Source organism: Monodelphis domestica, chromosome 3 (genome assembly GCF_027887165.1).
Source record: "Monodelphis domestica isolate mMonDom1 chromosome 3, mMonDom1.pri, whole genome shotgun sequence".
In the NCBI taxonomy this organism is placed as follows: Eukaryota; Metazoa; Chordata; class Mammalia; order Didelphimorphia; family Didelphidae; genus Monodelphis; species Monodelphis domestica.
In genome coordinates this window covers 255,699,843-255,721,109 of record NC_077229.1, presented here as the reverse complement: position 1 = coordinate 255,721,109, position 21,267 = coordinate 255,699,843, and the positions used below count along the sequence as shown (strand labels likewise).

Sequence of the window (21,267 nt, the reverse complement as noted above, 5' to 3'; positions counted from 1 at the left end):
CTCCAGAATGGTTGGATCAATTCACAACTCCACCAACAATGCATTAATGTCCCAACTTTGCCACATCCCCTCCAGCATTCACTACTTTCTGTTGCTGTCATATTAGCCAATCTGCTAGATGTGAGGTAATACCTCAGAGTTGTTTTGATTTGCATTTCTCTGATTATAAGATATTTGGAACACTTTTTCATGTGCTTTATTAATAGTTTTGTTTTCTTTAACTGAAAATTGCCTGTCCCTTGCCCATTTATCAGTTGGAGAATGTAGCATACCAGGCATGTTAGCATCTGGGAAGTATGAACATTGCAAGTACTGTTAATACTCTGATCCTGAACTATGAATTAACTATAAATCTGAACTTTTATTTTTGCACAATACCCAAAAGCTCGAGACTATAGGAACATGACATCATTTGTTAAACTTCCTGGGACTATTCTGAGTTATTGTGACTGACTGCATAAGAAGGGATTGCAATGGATACCTTACACTTGGCCAGACAGCCTAAGCCACAGACAAATATGTATTCCATGTGAGATGGATATATGTTGTTCATAAGGTTGGAGGTAAAAGGACGTAGTGTTTTGACACCCTCATTCACAGGTCGGCCTGGTACCAAAATTCCAACCATGTATCTATATGGCAGGCATCTTGGCTTCTTTATCCCTAAGACTATGCATGATCAGAACAAGGGTAAGAAAAGAATTCCCCCTCATCTAGAGATATAGTCCTTTTCTTTAACTATTAACGGTCTGACAACTTCTTATAGTCTTGGCTGTACATGGGTAAGATGATATATTAATGCACCTGTCCTGTGGACTATGGGACTGATATTACATTAATTCAGGATCACTAAAGAGTATAGATCATTTTATTTTTTATTATTTTTGGTCTTTGATGAACTTTTTACCTTTGATTTTGCTAAGTGGATATGAAGATCATTCTTTCTGCTCATTTTTACAGCATTGCTACTAAGTTAAGATAAATTTTACTTTTATTATTAATCCTATGTAATCTTTACATTTAACTTTTGCTATTTGATTTGGAATTCATTTTGATCTATTTTTTTTTTGCTATACTCACTACTATTTTTATTTTTGATTGATTTTTAATTCTTTATTTTATTTTTTAAACATTATATACTCTTGTTTTAATTTTTAAACAAAAAGGGGGATATGTAGCATACCAGGCATGTTAGCATCTGGGAAATATGATTGATGTATTGAGATTTTATTAGTAGACACATGGTCAGACCTCTTGATGTTCATTGTATGGAAAGGGACAGTCTGAAGGTCTAGCATAGGCTGGGCCTTCTTGGCCAGGCTGCCTTGGCTTGGAGTACATTCATTTGCAAAGCATAGGTTGGATTAATCTCCACCTCTTTGATCTCGTCATTGTCAATTCAACCAATGTTAAGACCTATGTCATGTTACATATTCATTGATCTCCTCCCAATCCACATTCCTAAAACCTTCAATAAATACTGGGGAACTAGTGGGAAACTTCTCTTACTAGCTCTCTTACTTTTACTCTTACTCTCTCTCTCTTCCCCTCCTCTCTTCTTACTCTCTTGCTTCACTGTATCTCTTTCCTAGCAACACAGTCACCCCCACTGCCTCCGACTAATGCTCAGACTCCCTTGTCTATAGGAGGTACCAAGGAGTTGTGACTCCCCCCTTTTTCTAGCAACACTGTCACCCCCACAGCAGACTCTCTTGTCTATAGGAGTATCAAGGAGTTGGTACCCCCCACCTATTCTCTTATTCCTCTTATTTCCTCAGAGTTCGTGTTACTCCCCATGTGTTTCAACTTTTGCCTTTGAGTCATTATTATAATTCACCCATTTCCTTAGCCTCCTCTCTCTATCTCAGGTTATTACCCACAAATAAATAATATAGGACTCCTGTGGGGGGTCGCTATAGAGAATGGCTTGATTTTTTGTACAATTGATTTAACTTTTTATAGATTTGAGTAATTAGACCTTTGTCAGAGGTTTTTGTAATGAAGATTATTTCCCAATTTGTTGCTTCCCTTCTAATTTTGGTTGCATTGGTTTTGTTTGTACAAATATTTTTTAATTTGATGTAATCAAAATTATTGATTTTACATTTTGTGATTTTTTTCTAGCTCTTGCTTGGTTTTAGTCTTTCCCTTCCCAAAGGTCTGACATGTATACTATTCTGTGTTCACCTAATTTGCTTATAATTTCCTTCTTTATGTTCAAGTCATTCACGCATTCTGAGTTTTTCTTGGTGTAGGGTGTGAGACCCAAACCTAGTCTCTCCCATACTGTCTTCCAATTTTCCCAACATTTTTTATCAAATACTGGGGTTTGGTCCCCAAAGCTCGGATCTTTGGGCTTGTCATAGACTGTCTTGCTGAGGTCACCTACCCCAAGTCTGTTCCACTGATCCTCCTTTTCTGTCTCTTAGCCAGTACCAAATTGTTTTGATGACCACTGCTTTATAGTATACTTTGAGATCTGGGACTGCAAGGCCTCCTTCCTTCACATTTTTTTCATGATTTCCCTGGATATCTTTTGTTCTTCCAAATGAACTTTGTTATGGTTTTTTTCTAATTCAGTAAAAAAGTTTTTTGGTGGTTCAATGGGTATGGCACTAAATAAATTAATTAATTTGGGTAGGATTGTCATTTTTATTATGTTAGTTCATCCTACCCATAAGCAGTGGATTGTTTAGATCTAGTTTTAATTGTGTGGAGAGTGTTTTTGTAGTTGTGTTCATATAGTTCCTGTGTTTGTCTAGGCAGATAGATTCCTAAGTATTTTATATTGTCTAGGGTGATTTTAAAAGGATTTTCTCTATCTAATTCTTGCTTCTGAGATGTGTTGGAGATATATAGAAATGCTGATGACTTATGTGAGTTTATTTTGTATCCTGCAACTTTACTAAAGTTGTTGATTATTTCGACTAGCTTTTTGGTTGATTCTCTGAGGTTCTTTAAGTAGACCATCATGTCATCTGCAAAGAGTGATAGCTTGGTCTCCTCATTGCCTATTTTAATACCTTCAATTTCTTTTTCTTCCCTAATTGCTATAGCTAGTGTTTCTAGTACAATGTTAAATAATAGAGGCGTGATAATGGGCATCCTTGTTTCACTCCTGATTATTGGGAAGGCTTCTAGTTTGTCCCCATTTCAGATGATGTTTGCTGATGGTTTTAGATATATATTGTTCATTATTTTTAGGATAGGCCCCTCTATTCCTATGCTTTCTAATGTTTTCAATAGGAATGAGTTTTGTATTTTGCCAAAGACTTTTTCTGCATCTATTGAGATTGATTATGATCATAATTGATAGGTTTCTAAGTCGGTACATCAGGAGGTCATTTGATTCACATCTTTCAAGTAATTTCATTAAGAAAAACATTCTCATATGACAATAATAACTATCCATAAATTCACATCAACAAAATTATTAATTAAGTACATTAGAGTATTGTGAAACTGCCTGATCTCCACTGGTCACTTCAAAGGATACTTTTTTTCCCTTTAAACATTTATATAACTCTATATGCCAGACACTATGTTTTGTTGTGTCTGACTCTTCATGATCCCATTTGGGGTTTTCTTAACAAAGATAATGGAGTGATTTGCTTTGCCATTTCCTTTAGCAGTTCATTTTATAATGGAAAAAAACTGAGGCAAACAGTGTTAAGTAACATTCCCAAGGTAACACAGCTAGTAAGCATCTGAGGCTGGACTTGAATACTGAAAGACAAGTATTTGTGACTTCAGGCCCAGCACTCTATCCGTCTCCACCTAGCTGCCCACATTTTACAATTATTATCTCATTTGATCCTCAACAACCTTGGGAGGTTGGTGCTGTTATTAGCTAATTTTTACAGTTGAAACCAAGCCAAGCAGAAGTTAAGTGACTTGCCTTACAGAGGTTATAGAGCTAGTAGTTGTCTGAGGTTGGATGTGAACTCAGATCTTTCTGACTCTACTGTACCACCTCACTAGATAGATGTACTTAGTGCTAACGGGCTTTGCAATGATGCAACAATTCCTTCATTCCCATTATGGAGCAAGGGGAGAAGGATGAATCTAAAAGGAATGACCATTGAGAGCCATCAGAACTGAGCACCTGTCCTGGCAAGGTGAACCTGAGATTGTATCTCAAAGTCTTGACTACATCTTTTACTATATTTCTTTCCCAGAACATAAGTAACCCAAACACTGCTTCTGAGAAAGGCATTTCCAGCTTTGGTGGCTACCTCATGGAGTTCCTGATTCCCTCAGTTTAAAACAATCAGAGCCTTTTGATCTATCAGCCCCCAATACTGGAAATATGGTAAATAGTGATGTGATTCTCAAGTTAGAAGCCTATAGCTAGTCAATAAGATCATTGTACATCAGAAACAAAGTAACTTCTCATGGAGTTTACTTTGTACTGATTTTTATCCTTTAATAATAAACATAAATCTTAGTTTATCCAAAAAATAAAAGAAATCACACTGCAAGAGGTGTTCCTTACAGCTGCTATGATGCTTCTTAGAAGATGACTCTTTAGGAGAGATCTAGGATAACATTCTAGCTTTAATATCTTGACATTGAACAACTCTTGTTTAATTCCTGAACTGAGATAAAGCATGATAGAGTGTAAAGAACAATAAACTGGGAGTCCAAAGACCTGGATTCCATTCTTATCAACACTACTTCATTCCTCTCCAGGTTTCAGACTCATTTATACAGAATATTGTCTACCATCCTGTCCCCCAAGCATTACCTTCCTTGCCCCCACCTACTTTTTAGTACCTTTTCAGGTGCTACTATCTCCATTATAATATAAGTCCCTTTTGACCAAGATCTGTCTGAATGCCCATTCCCAAAACTTAGCACAGTGCTTGGCAAAGAGTAAGCACTTCATAAATGCTTGCTGTTTTGTCATGGCTATGGCAATATCATTTGCTCACAATTTCATCATTTGTAGAATGCAGTAATTGGAATACATTAGCACTAAGGTCAGATCTCTGGCTATGTTGGTTGAGAGTTGTCTAATAGTTGTGCTTAGAAACTGACGAAAGATCAGTAATGGCCACTCTTTGGATTTGGGTATTCAATTAGTTTTAAACCCATCAAATTATATTCTCATCTAAATTATGTTTCTATCTCATCTACATAAGTGACATGAGACAAGATTGCCAAAATATAGGTAACGACATTATAGCATTCCCTAAATCTATTATCAATCTAGCAACTCTGTCAAAAAATTGTAAAGAAAAAAAAAAAAGAAAAGGAGCTAGCTTGGTATTTCCTGGTCTTGACAAAAAGGTATCAGAACTTGTGATAGTCATTTGCTTTTCTAGATATTCACTTAATATAAACATCTCTTCAAGATATCCTGAAATTGTGCCATGAATTGAAATAAAACTCAATAGCCTCTGATTTTCAAACCACTAATTGCTGGTCACTGATTGCTGCTACTTCCTAGGACTTGCAAGGTACCAACTCTGGGAATTGCTGACCACCTTGGGGCTTTCTCCAAGGAGGCCTTCACTCTGCATCTGAACATAAAGTCTTGCAAGCTACATGTATTTATATATCTATATAGTTCTATAGAACTGCTGGGAGGCTACAGTGAATTGGTACTTACCCCACAGATAGGCTTCTGGATGCCCCTTATACAGTTCTGGGATGGAAGAAGTCACTTACTGTGGTTTTTCACTGGATTTCTTGATCATTATTCAGTTTAATGTAAACTGAAAGGAGAAGGTATTGTGGGAGCTAGGAAGTCTCCCACATCTTGGCCAGAAGTTCTGACTTTTCTTTACCATCACAAATTTTAAGAAGAGTGGCCTCTTTTTCCCAAAGTTCCTATCACACAATTCTCCTTACTGCCCTTTGTCAGTTCTTTTATCTTTAGAAGAATAAAATTATCATTAACACAAGTCAAGAATTTATTACTTGCTTGTTTTTGGCAGAAATGGGGAGAGTCAGAAGGAGAAAGCCAAAGACCTGTCTAGACAATTGAAATTCCTCATCACTATCATATCATGCTTCCAATCCTATGATCTGTTTCTTTTATGTCCAGATAGTCTGTAGCAGATTTTGTATAAAACAATAAGAATATTACTTCACTAGATCTGTACCAAAATGCTCTCTACCCTTTTATTCCTTAATTTCTTCACGAGCATATCTTCTTAATATACAACAGCATATATATCACCATTTCTGTCCCCTTTTCCTGTTCTATTCTATCTGCAAAAGGGTCATCCCTTCCAGAACCATTTATTGTAGTCATAGATTTCAGTCCACCAGTGCTAGTGGTACCTACTGAGGTCAAACTTGTCTCCTTAAACTAGTTCATCTTTATTTTACTTTGCTCATTACTCAGGCTTAGGCATTTATTCATAGGCATCTTTGGCCATGAGTTTTAATTGCTAATTCATTTCCTGAATTTTTGTTTTCTATGGATTTATGGACATTTTTACTGCAATTCTTTCAATACTATGCCTATTCCATGTGGTATCTAGTTAGTTTGTTAAATATAATTTAGATAGTTTTTCCCTCTCACCCAGCTTCGCAGTTTGCCATTCTCATAAAATTTGCAAGATTCCAGAGGAAAAAAAAAAACATCCTTACCAGCTCCATAACATCTGAACTTATTATTTCTGATAATGAGCTTTTTGTGGTTCCTCCTCATTAAAGACTTTTAAAAACCCTCAAAGGTAAGAAATAGATGGGCTTTAAATGGGAAAGGTCTATGCCCTAGATCAGTGGTTCACAAACTTCCTGGGTTCAGTATAAATTTATACTCTTAAAAATTACTGAAGACTTCAAAGACCTTCCATTTATATGGGTTATATCTTTTAGTATTTACCATATTTAAAAACATTTGTGTATTAATTAATTTAGAATAACTAATTAACCTATTATCTGTTAAAATGACATTTTATAAAAGTGCTTTCCAAAGCAAAAGTAGTAAAAGGAGTTATGCTGTTTTTTATATATATTAAAAAAAACTTCTTTAATGTCTTGCTTAGGAGAAAACAGCTGGATTCTCAAATCTGCTTCAGAATTCAATCTGTTACAATCTGTTGTTTTGATTGAAGGATATGAATAAAATACAGTCTCATGTAGATATGTAGTTGGAAAAGGGAAAAGTATTTTAATAAGTAAAAAAACTATTATTGTGAAAAAAGTTTTGATCTTGTGAGATACCCCTGAAAGAGTCATGAATCACACTTTAAGATCTGCTAACCTAGACAAACAAAATTTCATCAACAAAAATAAAAAGGGTGAAAGATATCTGGTTTGAGAAAATCAATTAGGTAAAAACAATAACCATGCTGTCTTTCTATATTCACAAACTGAGCTATATTAATGAGAAATGAATGCTAGAAATGTTCATGCCTTCTCTGAAAAAGAAGCTCAAAAATATAGCCTCACACACTAAGCTATTCAATCTTGGCCAAGCCATCCAACCTCTATTTACCTCAGTTTCTGCACCTGTAAAATGCAGATAATAGTAGCACCTCCCTCCCAGGGTTGTTGTGAGGATAAAATGAGATATTTGTAAATCATGATGGAACCGTTAAAATGTTATACCAATGTTGTTTTTATTCTTTTTATCATAATTATTATAAATAGAATCCAAAATGCTGCTCCCCACAAAACTATACATAGGTTGTAAATGATGTATAACTTGAATAGCCCCATTTGTAAAACTGGTAAAATAAAAATATAAATTTATGTAATAAATTTATTTTTAAAATGGCTCATTATAAAAATAGTTTGAAAATGGCTGAAAATATGAATAAATTTCTTAGATACTTAAATTGTATCCAAAATCATACCTAATGGTCTTTAGTGGGTTTTAGGTTCATAATAGGTGAATAGAAAGCATAAAGGGTTGAAGGTTATGAAAACAGTTTTGCTGAAGGACAGGAAATAGAGGAAAGAAAGAAGTATTTTTAAGTGATTTTATAGTATCTTCTTTTTTTTTAAATATATTTTATTTGATCATTTCCAAGCATTATTCGTTAAAGACATAGATCATTTTCTTTTCCTCCCCCCCCCACCCCCCATAGCCGACACGTAAATCCACTGGCCATTAGATGTTTTCTTGATTTGAACCCATTGCTTTGTTGATAATATTTGCATTAGAGTGTTCTTTTAGAGTCTCTCCTCTGTCATGTCTATAGTATCTTCTTTAAACTGACATTACTGATGCCATGTTCATGGGGATGTTTATTCATCTTGCCCTGAATCAGAGAATTTTATAATTGGTAGGGACTAGTGAGAATTAATTATGAATGGAGTCAAGAGCTAATTTATTCCTATCAATTCCAAGTATTTTCCCTACTCTTTAAGACAGGCCTCTCAACCAGTGAAGAAATATGAAAGTCCCCAGAATGGGAGAGTTATTTTGATTGTTTATCAAATCAGATAAGTGTCTTTTATGTTTTGACAGTTTTTGTAGCGTTAAATAAAGCTTTTCTCAGATTCATTCAATGTCTGGAGTGTTTGTATGAAACCTGAAGGTACAAATTTTCTGTAAAGACCCGAATTATATTGGGATATCCTTAGGAGAATTCAGAGTTGGAGCATAGGTCAGAAAAGCAAATGACTTGTGAATTCTCCTGGTCCATGATGTAATTCACAGATTTCATAAACAGTTAAAATGAAAAGAGAAAATATTCATCCTAATGGTAAGAAAGATTTTCTGTCTCCTAGAACTCAATTTGAACAACAATAAAAATTAAGAAAATAAGTTTTACTAATCTAACCTGTTTCTAATTTCAATTTTTCTTTGCTATAAAAATAGTTTAGGAATTTCAAATACAACCTCCTTTTTATTTCTTTGTAAAATTACAAAAAATTTTATTAATATGAGATTTCTTAGAAAATCTTTGTCCAACCAGGCCTTATATAATTTTAATTTTGATTCATTTGAGGTCACCAGTAAATAGTTATAAAATATTAAAAATTTAACATTGATTGAATCAAAACAAAGATCTTTAAATGCAAGGTTAAAAGCTGCAGACTTCTATTCAGCAATAAAATTAAATCAGGATCTTGGAAGTTAGTTATAAATTTACTGGTCTGCCTGTGGAAAATTATATCCTATCAATTATATTCTTGCCTTTCTACCATGATATTGTTGGTTTCTGACTGAACAAATGTAATGACAGCTGCTTCAATACTTGGAAGATGGTGAGAAGGTTCCATCCAAGAGAAACCACATGGCAATTAACTGTCTATTTTCCAGACACATTCTCCAACTAGTAATTATAATTTCTTTACGTGCCAAAGGTTTTGCTTACTAGAATCATTTAAACATTACTTCCATGAATTAATTGTTCACAGCAATTTGAAATCATTTATGCTGGTGAAAATGATATATTAGTTGATTCTTCTGAACAAAAGAAAAAGAAAAATCAGAAATTCTGAATTAGTTAGGAGGTCACAGAGTTTGACTTGTCCCTAACACTGAACTTGTGCACAAATGCCTGTTGACTGATTTGTTGAGAGAGACCAGGAAAATGCCTGTTTCCAGATCTGGCAGGAGACTATTACAATGTTCTAGGGAAGAAGTAATGAGATTATGAACAAAAGATGGTGGCCATGTGAGTGAAAAAAGGAAGAAATGAGAGATACTGATGAAGAAAAATATATAGAACATGGCAATAGACTGGATACTGTAAGGATAGATGAGGAGATGAAAGGGAAAAAAAAAGAGTGCTTTAAAATTGCAAACTTGGATGACTGTGTGGGGAATAAAAAAAGGAATTAATGCTTTTTCTCAGGGTGGAGACCCATTCCACCCCACTTCAAGAATGAAAGCCTGTTTAGGCTTTCAGAATAAGATCTCAAGAACATTTTGTTATTGCCAGGGGCCCAGTAAGTTAGGAGACATCTTATCTCACTTCAAGGAGGAAAAGCCATCAGGTTATCCTATTCCACTATCTCCTAATGCCTTTAGAAACCAAGGGAGTCACCCCCTAGGACATGGCTACCTCCCCATAACCTTACTCCTCCCAAGTAGGGGCTTTTGATGAGCTAGACTTTGCACCTACTCTGTGAGTCCTGACCCCCAGAAACCTATATAATGTTTAGTTCTGTGCCCATGCATTGCATTTGCCATAGTAGGGTATTTACCCTTTCTCATAAGAATAAAGACTGCTTCTTCTACTCTCACTTTCTTACTCCATAATTATAATCTGAATAGGAAGTCATTTTATTCCACTCAACTGGAAGGTCAGTTATGGTTCTCTCAATATAAATATGGAAGGCCTAAAGGAAAATGTCAATTCTACAAAATACTTTGCAAAAGGTCATTCTTTTTTTTGAAAAACTCAAGTAAGAGGGGTCTGCTATCTCACCCTTAGAGTCCATTCCATATTTCAATAAATTTGTAGTAAGTTTTCCCCAATATCAGGCCTATGTTTGCTTCTTTACTACCTTCTGATTCTACCTTTTGAGGTTAAATGGAACAAGAGATGGGACTTTAGCCAAAGTCTTCATGATTCTGAGACTATCTTCTGTCATGTTGCTTCTTAAATGATCAATTTATTTTTATTTCTTATTTTTTAAATTTATTTAAAAAAATTTTCCATGGTTCCATGATTCATGTTTTTTTCCCTCCCCTCATTCCTCTTCCCTCCTGGAGTTGACAAATAATTATATATATGTAAACATTCAAACCCATTTCCATATTATTGTCTCATGTTCAATTTTTTAAAAGTTAATAGAACTTTTTATTGGCTACTAAAGACCCAATAGACAGCTTCTACTATCTGATTCTAGGGTATAATTTGCATTTGTCCCAAACTTCTCTATAATATACATTTCTAAAGATGTAATACTATTACTATTTCTGGATAAAAATTTTAAATATGAAATAAACTATAAGCAAAAAAAAATCACATATATTAGTGAAAGTATTAAAAATATTAAAATGATAAATAATCAATTTAATATGAATTTAAATATTCTACCCCAAAATAAAGCCATCATCTCTCATTTCTATCTCCTTTTCACTCACATAACCTCCATCTTAATTCAAAATCTCTTTCATCGAAAGGAGCAGAACCAGGAAAACACTGTACACAGAGACAGATACACTGTGGTACAATCGAACATAATGGACTTCTCTACTAGCATCAATGCAATGATCCAGGACAATTCTGAGGGACTTATGAGAAAGAACAGTATCCACATCCAGAGAAAGAACTGTGGGGGTAGAAAAGCAGAAGAAAAACATATGATCAATCACATGGTTTGATGGGTATGTGATTGGAGATGTTGACTTTAAATGATCAATCTATCACAAATATTAATAATATGGAAAAGGTTTTGAACAACGATACATGTAAAACCCAGTGGAATTGTTCATTGGCTCCAGGAGGGGGAAAGGAAGAGGGAAGGAAAAGAACATGAATCACATAACCATGGAAAAACATTTCTAAATTAATTAAATAAAAAAAAATTAAGCTATTTCACCTAGAATATTGTAATAGCCTCTTACTTGGTCTGCTTTCTGGAGGTCCTCAATTAATTAGTCAACAATAATCTTTGTTAAGAAAAGGGCACAGAGTGACAGGGATTACAGCAAGACCTCTGCCATTTTTCAGCAGAGTGGTCAAGATCTTTCTTGTATCTGTCCCCTGAGTAGATCCTTTACTCATCCTGATTTCTTCCCCCTTTCTAGAAGGCAATCTACACAATAAAACAATCATTAAATAATCATATAATTTTGGAGTGAAAATGCTCATAGATTATATTTTAAGGGGAAAGCCCAGTTAGAAGCATTGAAGTAGAAGACTAAAGGCAAAAAGGAACAAGAACTTGGAATAGGTTGTTTTTAATGAGATGAGAAAAAAAAAATCAAAGCATTCCTTTAAAGGCACCAACACTTAGACCAGTAATTCAAACAAGAGACTAAATGGGGATTGAAAGGGGCCCTAGAAAGTTCAGAATAACAGATGATCTAATTAAAATTCAACAAATGGCATTCTTACAGACATCTGGTGGTAAACACTTTCTTTTACAAGTGATGAATTTGCAAGATTGGCAGAATCTAAATCCAGTCTGGCAACAAGAAAAGGTTTCTATCTGACTTTGATAATATAGTTTTACAATTCATGGGGGATTGGTCTAGTAAAAGATATATTTTAAATAGTTAGCAGAGAGAATTCTTTCAGAGCTTTTCCCACTTGAAGCTATTAAATGATTTCAAGTAACAGATAGTCTGTATTCAGAACAGATAAATCACTCAATCTGATTCAAACCCTTAAAATAACAATGAAATTATGACATGCTGCTGGATTTGGCAAGCATTCAGTAAGAGAATGGGTTGCCAAAGGCTTCCAGTTTTAGTCCGCACAAGTGATAGTATATCTTTTAATAACTATTGCTTCTTTTTCTTACAGAGAGGAAAACTGCTTTCCTTTTTCATACTATATTCTACCTAAATTTAAAAATAATTTAAGACAAAAAAAAAAGCAGGAAAGGTCAAATTGCCTTTATAGGCTACAAATAAACTGGAAAAGAAAGGTAAAACTATTAAATAACTCAAAATTCTAAGTTTAGAGGCCTATTTATTTTAAAGAGAAGTAGCTTTTATATAATCATGGGAACTTATAAAAAATACATTGCATGTTTTGTTGTTTTTAGCCAAATAAAATAACTAAAATACCTATTTTTTTGTTTTGTTTTGATTGTAATAATTTTCAGAAAGATTTTTTTAATTCCTAAAATTTAATCAGGATTTTTCTATTAATTTGTGTATATTTGCAAAATTAATACTTCCATAAATAAAATAAACAAATCACTATTTTTTTGGCCAACTACAAAATTAGTCTGAAAATTAAGGTGAATCACTTACTTAATGCAGAATAATAAAATGTGATAATGTATATCAAGTGTCCTACAAACTTTAAAGTGTCAAATTACACTAAAAATGGAATCTATCATTTGCCTCTCAGTTCTGAAGGCTTATATGTTAAATTTATTAACAGGTACTTATAGAAACAAAATGATTAAACTGAACTTTCCTAATTAGAGTGATTTCAATAAAACCTATCCTAACTGTAAAGCAATTTAATAGCCAATGAGCAAAGGTCCTCAGATAAATATGAACAGAAATAAAGGGAATCTGGAAAAAATATGGACTATGTTTGGGAACCTACACAGTATTCTTAATTATTCTTAGACTCAAAACTCTGTCTTGATAACACAAATGTTATCCAGTGAAACTGTATAGCTGGCAAATAGAGGAAAACTAAAATCTCAAAAGAATGAACATTGTGGGTGACTTAAAGTTCAATGGAGTGGTGCACATTAGGTACAAGTAGGCTGATTCATTTGATGACCTGCCCAAAAGTAGCATAAGTGATACTATTCAGAAAACTCATGACAAGAAAAGAGGATGGGTAAAGGAGAACGAGAAAGAGCTGTATTGTTTCCAATAAAATGGTAAAAAGACTACATAAAGGCTTCCGGAAGAGAGACCAGAAAAATACACAAGTTACAAGGATAAAGACAAAGATCACACAGGATCAGGAGATACAGATGAGTTATAATTAGCACCCATGAAAGAAATGACAATATTGATGAGATCATTATCTAAACTGCCCCTTCTTGGTAGGAATTGTACATCAAATCTACTTTAAGTATAAACCAAACTAGATAGCTGATAAGTAAAGGCACTCAATAGACTTGATCAGCCCCAGGACAAAGGATGAGAGTACTGTGAAAACTAAGCAGGATGATAGGATTATAGATCTACACCAGAAAAGACCTCACAGACTACTTAGTAAAACTGATTTTAGAGATGCACAAAGGCCCAGAGAGATTGTGACTTTTCCATGATCACACAGGCAATAATGCATCACTGTTAGGATGTGAATCTATGTTCTCTAACTCCAGAGCCAATAACAGAGAAAACATCTGAGTAGTCACTAAGAGCTAAGTATTTTACATTCAGAAGAACGGGAACATTATAAAAATATAATTATGGTTCCTCAATAATCAACTAATCAGATAAAATTTTATGGTTTAAGTTCATTATAATTTGGTTTGGTTCTGCCTACTTTTGTGCTAATTTAAAGTAAATTCACTTCCAGAATTTACTATATACTGAACACTAGTTAAATAAGTGGTATTTTTATCCTTCTGGCCAGAATAAAGAAATTCCGTAATTCTGAAACTGATAGCCTACTTAAATATAGCGGCATAATACCTACACTAAGAGAGATTTCACAACAATCACAGTGGAAATAGGTCTTTCTAACATTAGGCAAGGGTTTTATAACACTTTTTCTCAACAGTACCCTCAGCTCAAAGGATTCCCCCAGGGCAAGGAAATCTTAAACTTATATCTGTAAGCACAGAATAATCTACGAAATAGAAGAAATACTAAAATCTAAAGAAGAAGAAAACTGAAGCACCTCAGGGTACTAAAAATCTTCCTGTAATGCAAAATATAGAAATAACACTTAAAAATGAAATGATGACAAATGTGGGTATATTTAACTGGAATTCCAAATGGTCCTTTTAAAGTCTGAAAGCAAGAAGTTAACTTGCAGCCCAATTATATGAAAAAGAGTAATTTTTAAAAGCTGGTATCTGTTGTACCCATCATGAGTGAACATATTTTCCCACAGTATTTGACAAAAAATGTAAAAACATTTCAGGACCTGCACAAAGCAGCATATGCAATGGCCCTTTGCCATGGTAAGAACCATATGAAAAGAGAAGCTATCAAGGACCAATCAATAAATATTTATTAAGTACTTACTATGTGCCAGGCATTATGCTAAGCCCTGGGGATACAAAAAATAAGTAAAAGGTTGTCCTTGTCCTCAAGAAACTCACAATCTAATGGGGAGGCAACAAACAAATCTGTATAAACAAGCTATATACAAGATAAATAGGAAATAATTTAAGAGAGAGGAGGCTCTAGAATTGAGAGGTTGAGAAAGGCTTCCTGTAGAAGATGAAATTTTAGTTGGTATTTAAAGGAAGTCAGGGAAGCTAGAGCATTCCAGGCATGGTGGGCAGTCAGAGGAAATGCCTAGAGCTAAGAGATGTGGTGTTTTGTTCATGGAACAGCAAAGAGATCAGTGTCACAGGATTGAAGAGTACATTTTAGGGAGGAGGGTAAGAGTACTGGAATAGGTTATAAAGGGCTCTGAGTATCAAAAAGAAGATGAGGGAGGGAGGGAGGGAGAGAGAGAGGGAGGGGAGGAGAGAGAGAGAGGGAGAGAGAGAGAAAGAGAGAGAGAGAGAGAGAGAGAGAGAGAGAGAGAGAGAGAGAGAGAGAGAGAGAGAGAGAGAGAGAGAGAGAGAGAGAGAGAGAGAGAGAAGAGAGAGAGAGAGAGATTGAAGCAGGAAGACTCATCACCAGAATATTGCAATCGTGCAAGCAAGAGGTGATGAGGACTTATCCCAGGATAGTGTCAGAAGAGAGAAGGAAGTATATTGAAGAAACACTGCAAAGATGAAATTGGCAATCCATGACAATAGAATGGATAGGATGAACCATGAAGTGTGTGAAGGAGAATAACAAAGGAAAAGTAGGTTGGTGCCGGGTTGTAAAAGGCTCTATCTAACAAGAGAAGTTTGTATTTAATTTTAAAAGCAATAGAAAAAAAGTAGAGTTTACTGAGAACAATGATTTAAAACTTCACTCAAACAATTTGGAAACTCTGTGGAGGACAAATTAGAAATAATAGTGCATAGTTGATACAAATTTAATACACTGAGTACCTAGAGATATGGATCTTTTACTCACAATTAGTGAGACCTAGATGAGAGATATACACTATAGGTATACTGGGAAATCTTCCTGCAATTCTAAATGGGACAAATAAATTTAAGGGGGGGAAAATTACTCTGTTAGGTAAGACCCCAGTATAAGATTTCATCTCTATAAATCCAGAGGATTTATAGCCTCTGGAATTCTTACCCAATCACACTTAGATATCTCTTCAAGAACATATAATGTATATATTTGGAGATTTCCTCCATTGATGCAGAGTACAATCTTTACAAATTAGTATACAGACTTAGAGAATTTCTACAGACAAAAATTTCATCAATCTGTGGCCAACCTAGTTTCCAAACTAAGTTAAGCTAGTCTTCAGATAAATAGTACCTAGACTATAACTAGGCCTTTGCACTTTGGTAGAAATTACCAAAGCTTGCACTCCAATGTTAAAACTTTGAGAACCCAGGTCATAAAGTATTAGAGGAAAAGTTTGGTAGATAAATACAATTATACAGAACAATAAATATTGATGTTATGGTTGAATTTCAAAAATACAAAAGCAGTCATTCTTCTAATTATCTGAGATCAAAAGCTCAGTGTCATGCTGTACTTCTCACACTCTCTCACCACATAATCAATTGTCAGATCTTCTTTTTACTTCCATACTACCTCTTAACTTAATTCCTTAACTATACACATAACCACCACTTTAGTTCAGGCCTTCATTATGTCTGACAGACTACTGCAACAGCCTCCCAACTGGCCTCTCTTCCTAACATCTCTCCAATCCAATCTATTCACCACACTTTTACTAAAATGATTATTCTAAAGCATAGGTCTAACTCCTCTATTTTGTAAACTTCAGTTACTCCCTACTGCTTTTGGGATCAGATAAATGTCTCAATATATATCGAAAAACACAGAACCACTAAAGTATCCCGAAAGAATAAGTTTTTAATCAGGATAAGAGAGACAATGCTTAAGATTTGGCCACTACATAGAGTCAGGCGCTAAATACTACACAGAGCCAAAGCTCTGGGACTCTGGAAGCAATGTCTCTGGGAAAACACATTGCCAAAGGAGATTTTCCTGAGAACAAAAGAACCTTTGGGGGAATTGAGGTCATCAAACATATACTGACTGGTTATAAGCAGGCCTGGGAAAGAGACTATAATAGCCAGAGGCTGGGGTACCAAGGAGTAGTCAAAGATACAACGGGAGAAACTTTTTTTTTTCCCTAAAACCCTTATTTCTGACTTAGAATCAATACTGAGTATTGGTTCCAAGGCAGAAGAGCAGTAAGGCATAGGTAATGGGGGTTAAGTGACTTGCCCATGGTCACACAGCTAGAAACGTTCTGAGGCTAGATTTGAACCCAGGACCTCCCATCTCTAAGCTTGGCTCTCAATCCACTAAGTCACCCCCCTACCCCCAACCCCGTTGTCCTGGAAAAGACACAAACGGTGATTGAGATTTGAGTGTTTCTATTACTCCTCTTCAGGATACTTAATGGTATCCTGGTGGTCTATTGCTCAGCCTAACACAAGATCAGTCTAGAACTTTTCTTAAGGCAAGTTCACAAGGGATATGGGCAAATTTGGGGGTTCTATAAACACAGATGACAATTCCTTTCTGTTCCTCCTATAGGGCACTCCATCTCCAGATTCCAGGCATTTCACTTACTGATTCCTATCCCTGAAATGCTCTTGGTCCAATAGCCTTCACAGAAATTCAAAAGGATTATATTCATTTAATTATTTTCAATTTTTTTTATTATATACTTATTATATGTATATATATATATAACTCTTAATATATATTTCTAACTCATCTTCTAAAAAGCAATTACAACTGCTCTAGCAATGTAATAATATGCCTGTTTCTCCATGTTTGTATTAGCATTTAATTTGATCAATTTAACCCATATGATTCTGTTAACATACATTACCAAGGCCATATTTAGTTAGATTGGTCCTTACATAACAGACACAATCTCTTGCCAGGATCATATTCTTTCCAAATCCATATCATTCAAGCTTGGTCATACCCAGTGAAACTTTTATTCCAATGCTATAATCCCTCAGGAATGCAGAATTATCTCCATAGTATGAAGTGTGTTAAAGACTTTTGAAGAATATCTATACTCTCTTCTGGGTAAACATGGCGGCAGTCTAGACACAGGACTCTTCCTCTCCCCACCTACTGATAGAGACTACCTCAAAAAGCCAAAAAAACCCAAATTCATATGAATGAAGGGACTCTATAGTAGGGCGCAGCATTGAAGATATATAGGATTTGGACATTTCCACATCATAAGGGGGTGAAAAAGCTCCCACCAAAACACAAGCTGATCTATCCTCCCCCATCCCACCTACAGAGCCAGAGTCAGAGTCAGCACTTGCTAGAATCAGTGAGTGAATGAGGGATACCTCTGGAGTGAGCAAGGGGCACCTCTGGGTCCTTGGTAGCTGACTGAAACCATAGAGGAGACCTACCACTGAGAGCAGCTAGACCTGAGCCTCAGCAGGCTGAGGAGCACAAACCGTGGGCACCGGCAGGGAGATAGCACAGAGTGGGGTAGCAAGCAGCAAAAGATGCAGAGACCTGAAAACTGACCTCAGTCAAAATCCTTGCTCCTTAGCTCCATACACAAAGATCCAGCCCATCTCACTCAGATTTCTAACTGGAAACAGAAGGAAAAACCAACACAGTGATGGCAAACAGTGCCCAGGAGCAACAATTTCCCAAACCCCCCCAAAACAAGAAGAAGCAGTTGGCCCTGGATAATTTTTATGGAGGAAAAACCCAGGCTACAGAGAAAATAGAAGAGGAAATACATATACAAATACAAATGTGCCAAAACCTTCCAAAAAAAAAAAGGAAATTGCCCACAAGTTCTTGAAGAATTTAAATTGGAGCTTATCAAAAAGATGGAAGCATTCTGGAAAGAAAAGTTGGAAATAGTTCAAAAAGAAAATAACAGTTTAAAGGACAAGAACTTCCAATTGAAGAAACAGCTGGAAGCCACAAAAAGCAGGATAGACCAAACCTAAAAGGAAAACCAGTCCTTAAAGTCCAGAATTAGGCAATTGGAAGCCAATGATCTTGCAAAACAGCAAGAATTGATAGAGCAAAGTCAAAAGACTGACAAAAATAGAAAAAACAAAATATCTCACTGACAAGATGACAGATCAGGAAAACAGAGCACTAAGAGACAATTTGAGAATCATTGGTCTACCTGAAAACCCAGAAATGAACAGAAATCTTGACATCATATTACAAGAAATTATCCAAGAAAACTGCCCTGATGTTCTTGAACAAGGGGGCAATAGACATTGAAAGAGTTCATAGAACACTCTCTACACTAAATCCTCAAATGACAACTCCCAGGAATATAATTATCAATTCAAGAACTTCCAAGCTAAGGAGAAAATTTTACAAGAAGCCAAAAAAAGACAATTCAGATATCAAAGACCACCAATCAGGATTATACAATATCTTGCAGCTTCCACACTAAAGGACTGCAAGGCTTGGAATATGATATTCAGAAAGGCAAGAGAATTAGGTCTTAAGCCAAGGATCACCTATCCATCAAAACTGACTATATACTTCCAGGGGAAAGTATGGGCATTCGACAAAATAGAATATTTCCAAGTATTTGTAAAGAAAAGACCAGAACTAAGTGGAAAGTTTGATATCCAAACACAAAGATCAAGAGAAACATGAACAGGTAAATAACAGAGGGAAACAGGGAAAAATGTTTTTTATTCAATTTTTCTTCTTTAAGGGCTTCAGTGAGATCAAATTATTTATATTAGTATATGGAGAAAATGTTATTTGTAACTCTCAAAAATTATATTCACTATTATAGTAATTAGAGGAATCATTCACAGGAAGAGATTGGGGTAATAAGTGCTATATGATGATATGCAAAAAAAAAAAGAAAAAACAAAGAGGAGAATCAAAGATGGCACCAAGAGATATGTGAAGAAGTAAAATAAATAGGATAATCTTTATCACACACAGATACACAGGGGAGGGGAGGAATTCTTGTGAGAAGGAGAGGAAGAGAGTGCTAATAGGTAATACTTAAACTTTACTCTCAGTGAAATCAATTCTGAGAGGGAAGACCATCTATATCCATTGGGGTATTGAATTCTATCTTACCCTACAGGGAAAGTAAGAAGGGAAAACTATACAAATGGAAGACCTGAACCTACCACTATCAAATTTAGATAAATCAAATAAAAATAATAAATAAGAGGTAAGAGATGGAATGAAATCTTAGAAAAATTAGAGTTAATAGATACATGGAGAAAAATAATAGGGACAAAAAAGAGCACACCTTCTTTTCAGCAGCACATGGTACATTCACAAAGATTGACCATGTACAAGGGAATAAAAACATGGCAAACAAATGCAGAAAAGCAGAAATAATAAATGCAACCTTTTAAGATCACAATGTAATAAAAATAAAAATAATAATCAGTAAGGGTACATGGAGAGGCAAATCAAAAATTAATGGGAAATTAAACAATACAATTTTCCAAAATGGGTTAAAGAAGAAATCATAGAAAAAATTAATAATTTCATTGAAGAAAATGACAATGATAGCCAAAGCAGTACTCAGGGGAAAATTTATATCTTTGAATTCATATATTAACAAATTAGGGAAGGCAGAGGTCAATGCATTGAACATGCAAATCAAAAAACTTGAAAGCAAGCAAATCAAAAATCCCCAGATGTAAACTAAATTAGAGATCCGAAAAATTAAGGGAGAAATTAATAAAATTGAAAGTGAAAGAACTATTAAGCTAATAAATGAGACTATAAGCTGGTATTTTGAAAAAAACAAACAAAACAGACAAAGTACGGGTCAATATAATAAAAAAAGGAAAGAAGAAAAGCAAATTAACAGTTTTACAGATGAAATGGGAGTCCTCACCTCCAATGAGGAGGAAATTAAGGCAATCATTAAAAACTACTTTGCCCAATTATATGGCAACAAATATGGCAATCTAGGTGATATGGATGAATATTTACAAAAATATAAATTGCCTAGATTAACAGAAGAAGAAATATAATTCTTAAATAATCCCATATCAAAAAAAGAAATTGAACAAGTCATCAAAAAACTCCCTAAGAAAAAATCCCCAGGGCTTGATGGATTCCCAAGTGAATTCTATCAAACATTCAAAGAACAACTAATATCAATATTATACAAGGTATTTGACATAATAAGCAAAGGGGGAATTCTACCAAATTCTTTTATGACACAAATATGGTACTGATTCCAAAGCCAGGCAGGTCAAAAACAAAAAGAAAACCATAGACCAATCTCCTTAATGAACATAGATGCAAAAAAAATTTTTTAATTAGAATACTAGCAAAAAGACTCCAGCAAGTCATCATGAGGGTTGTTATTCATTATGATCAGGTGGGATTCATACCAGGAATGCAAGGATGGTTCAATATTAGAAAAACCATCCACATAATTGACCATAGTAACAAGCAAACCAACATGATTATCT

General features: G+C 34.8%; 1 protein-coding gene across 4 annotated transcripts in view; it reads right to left on the bottom strand.

The window, feature by feature from the left end:
* Positions 1–21,267, bottom strand: part of SPIRE1 (spire type actin nucleation factor 1) — a 282,349-nt gene that overhangs the window by 74,166 nt on the left and 186,916 nt on the right. The gene's annotated exons all lie outside the window — the stretch shown is intronic.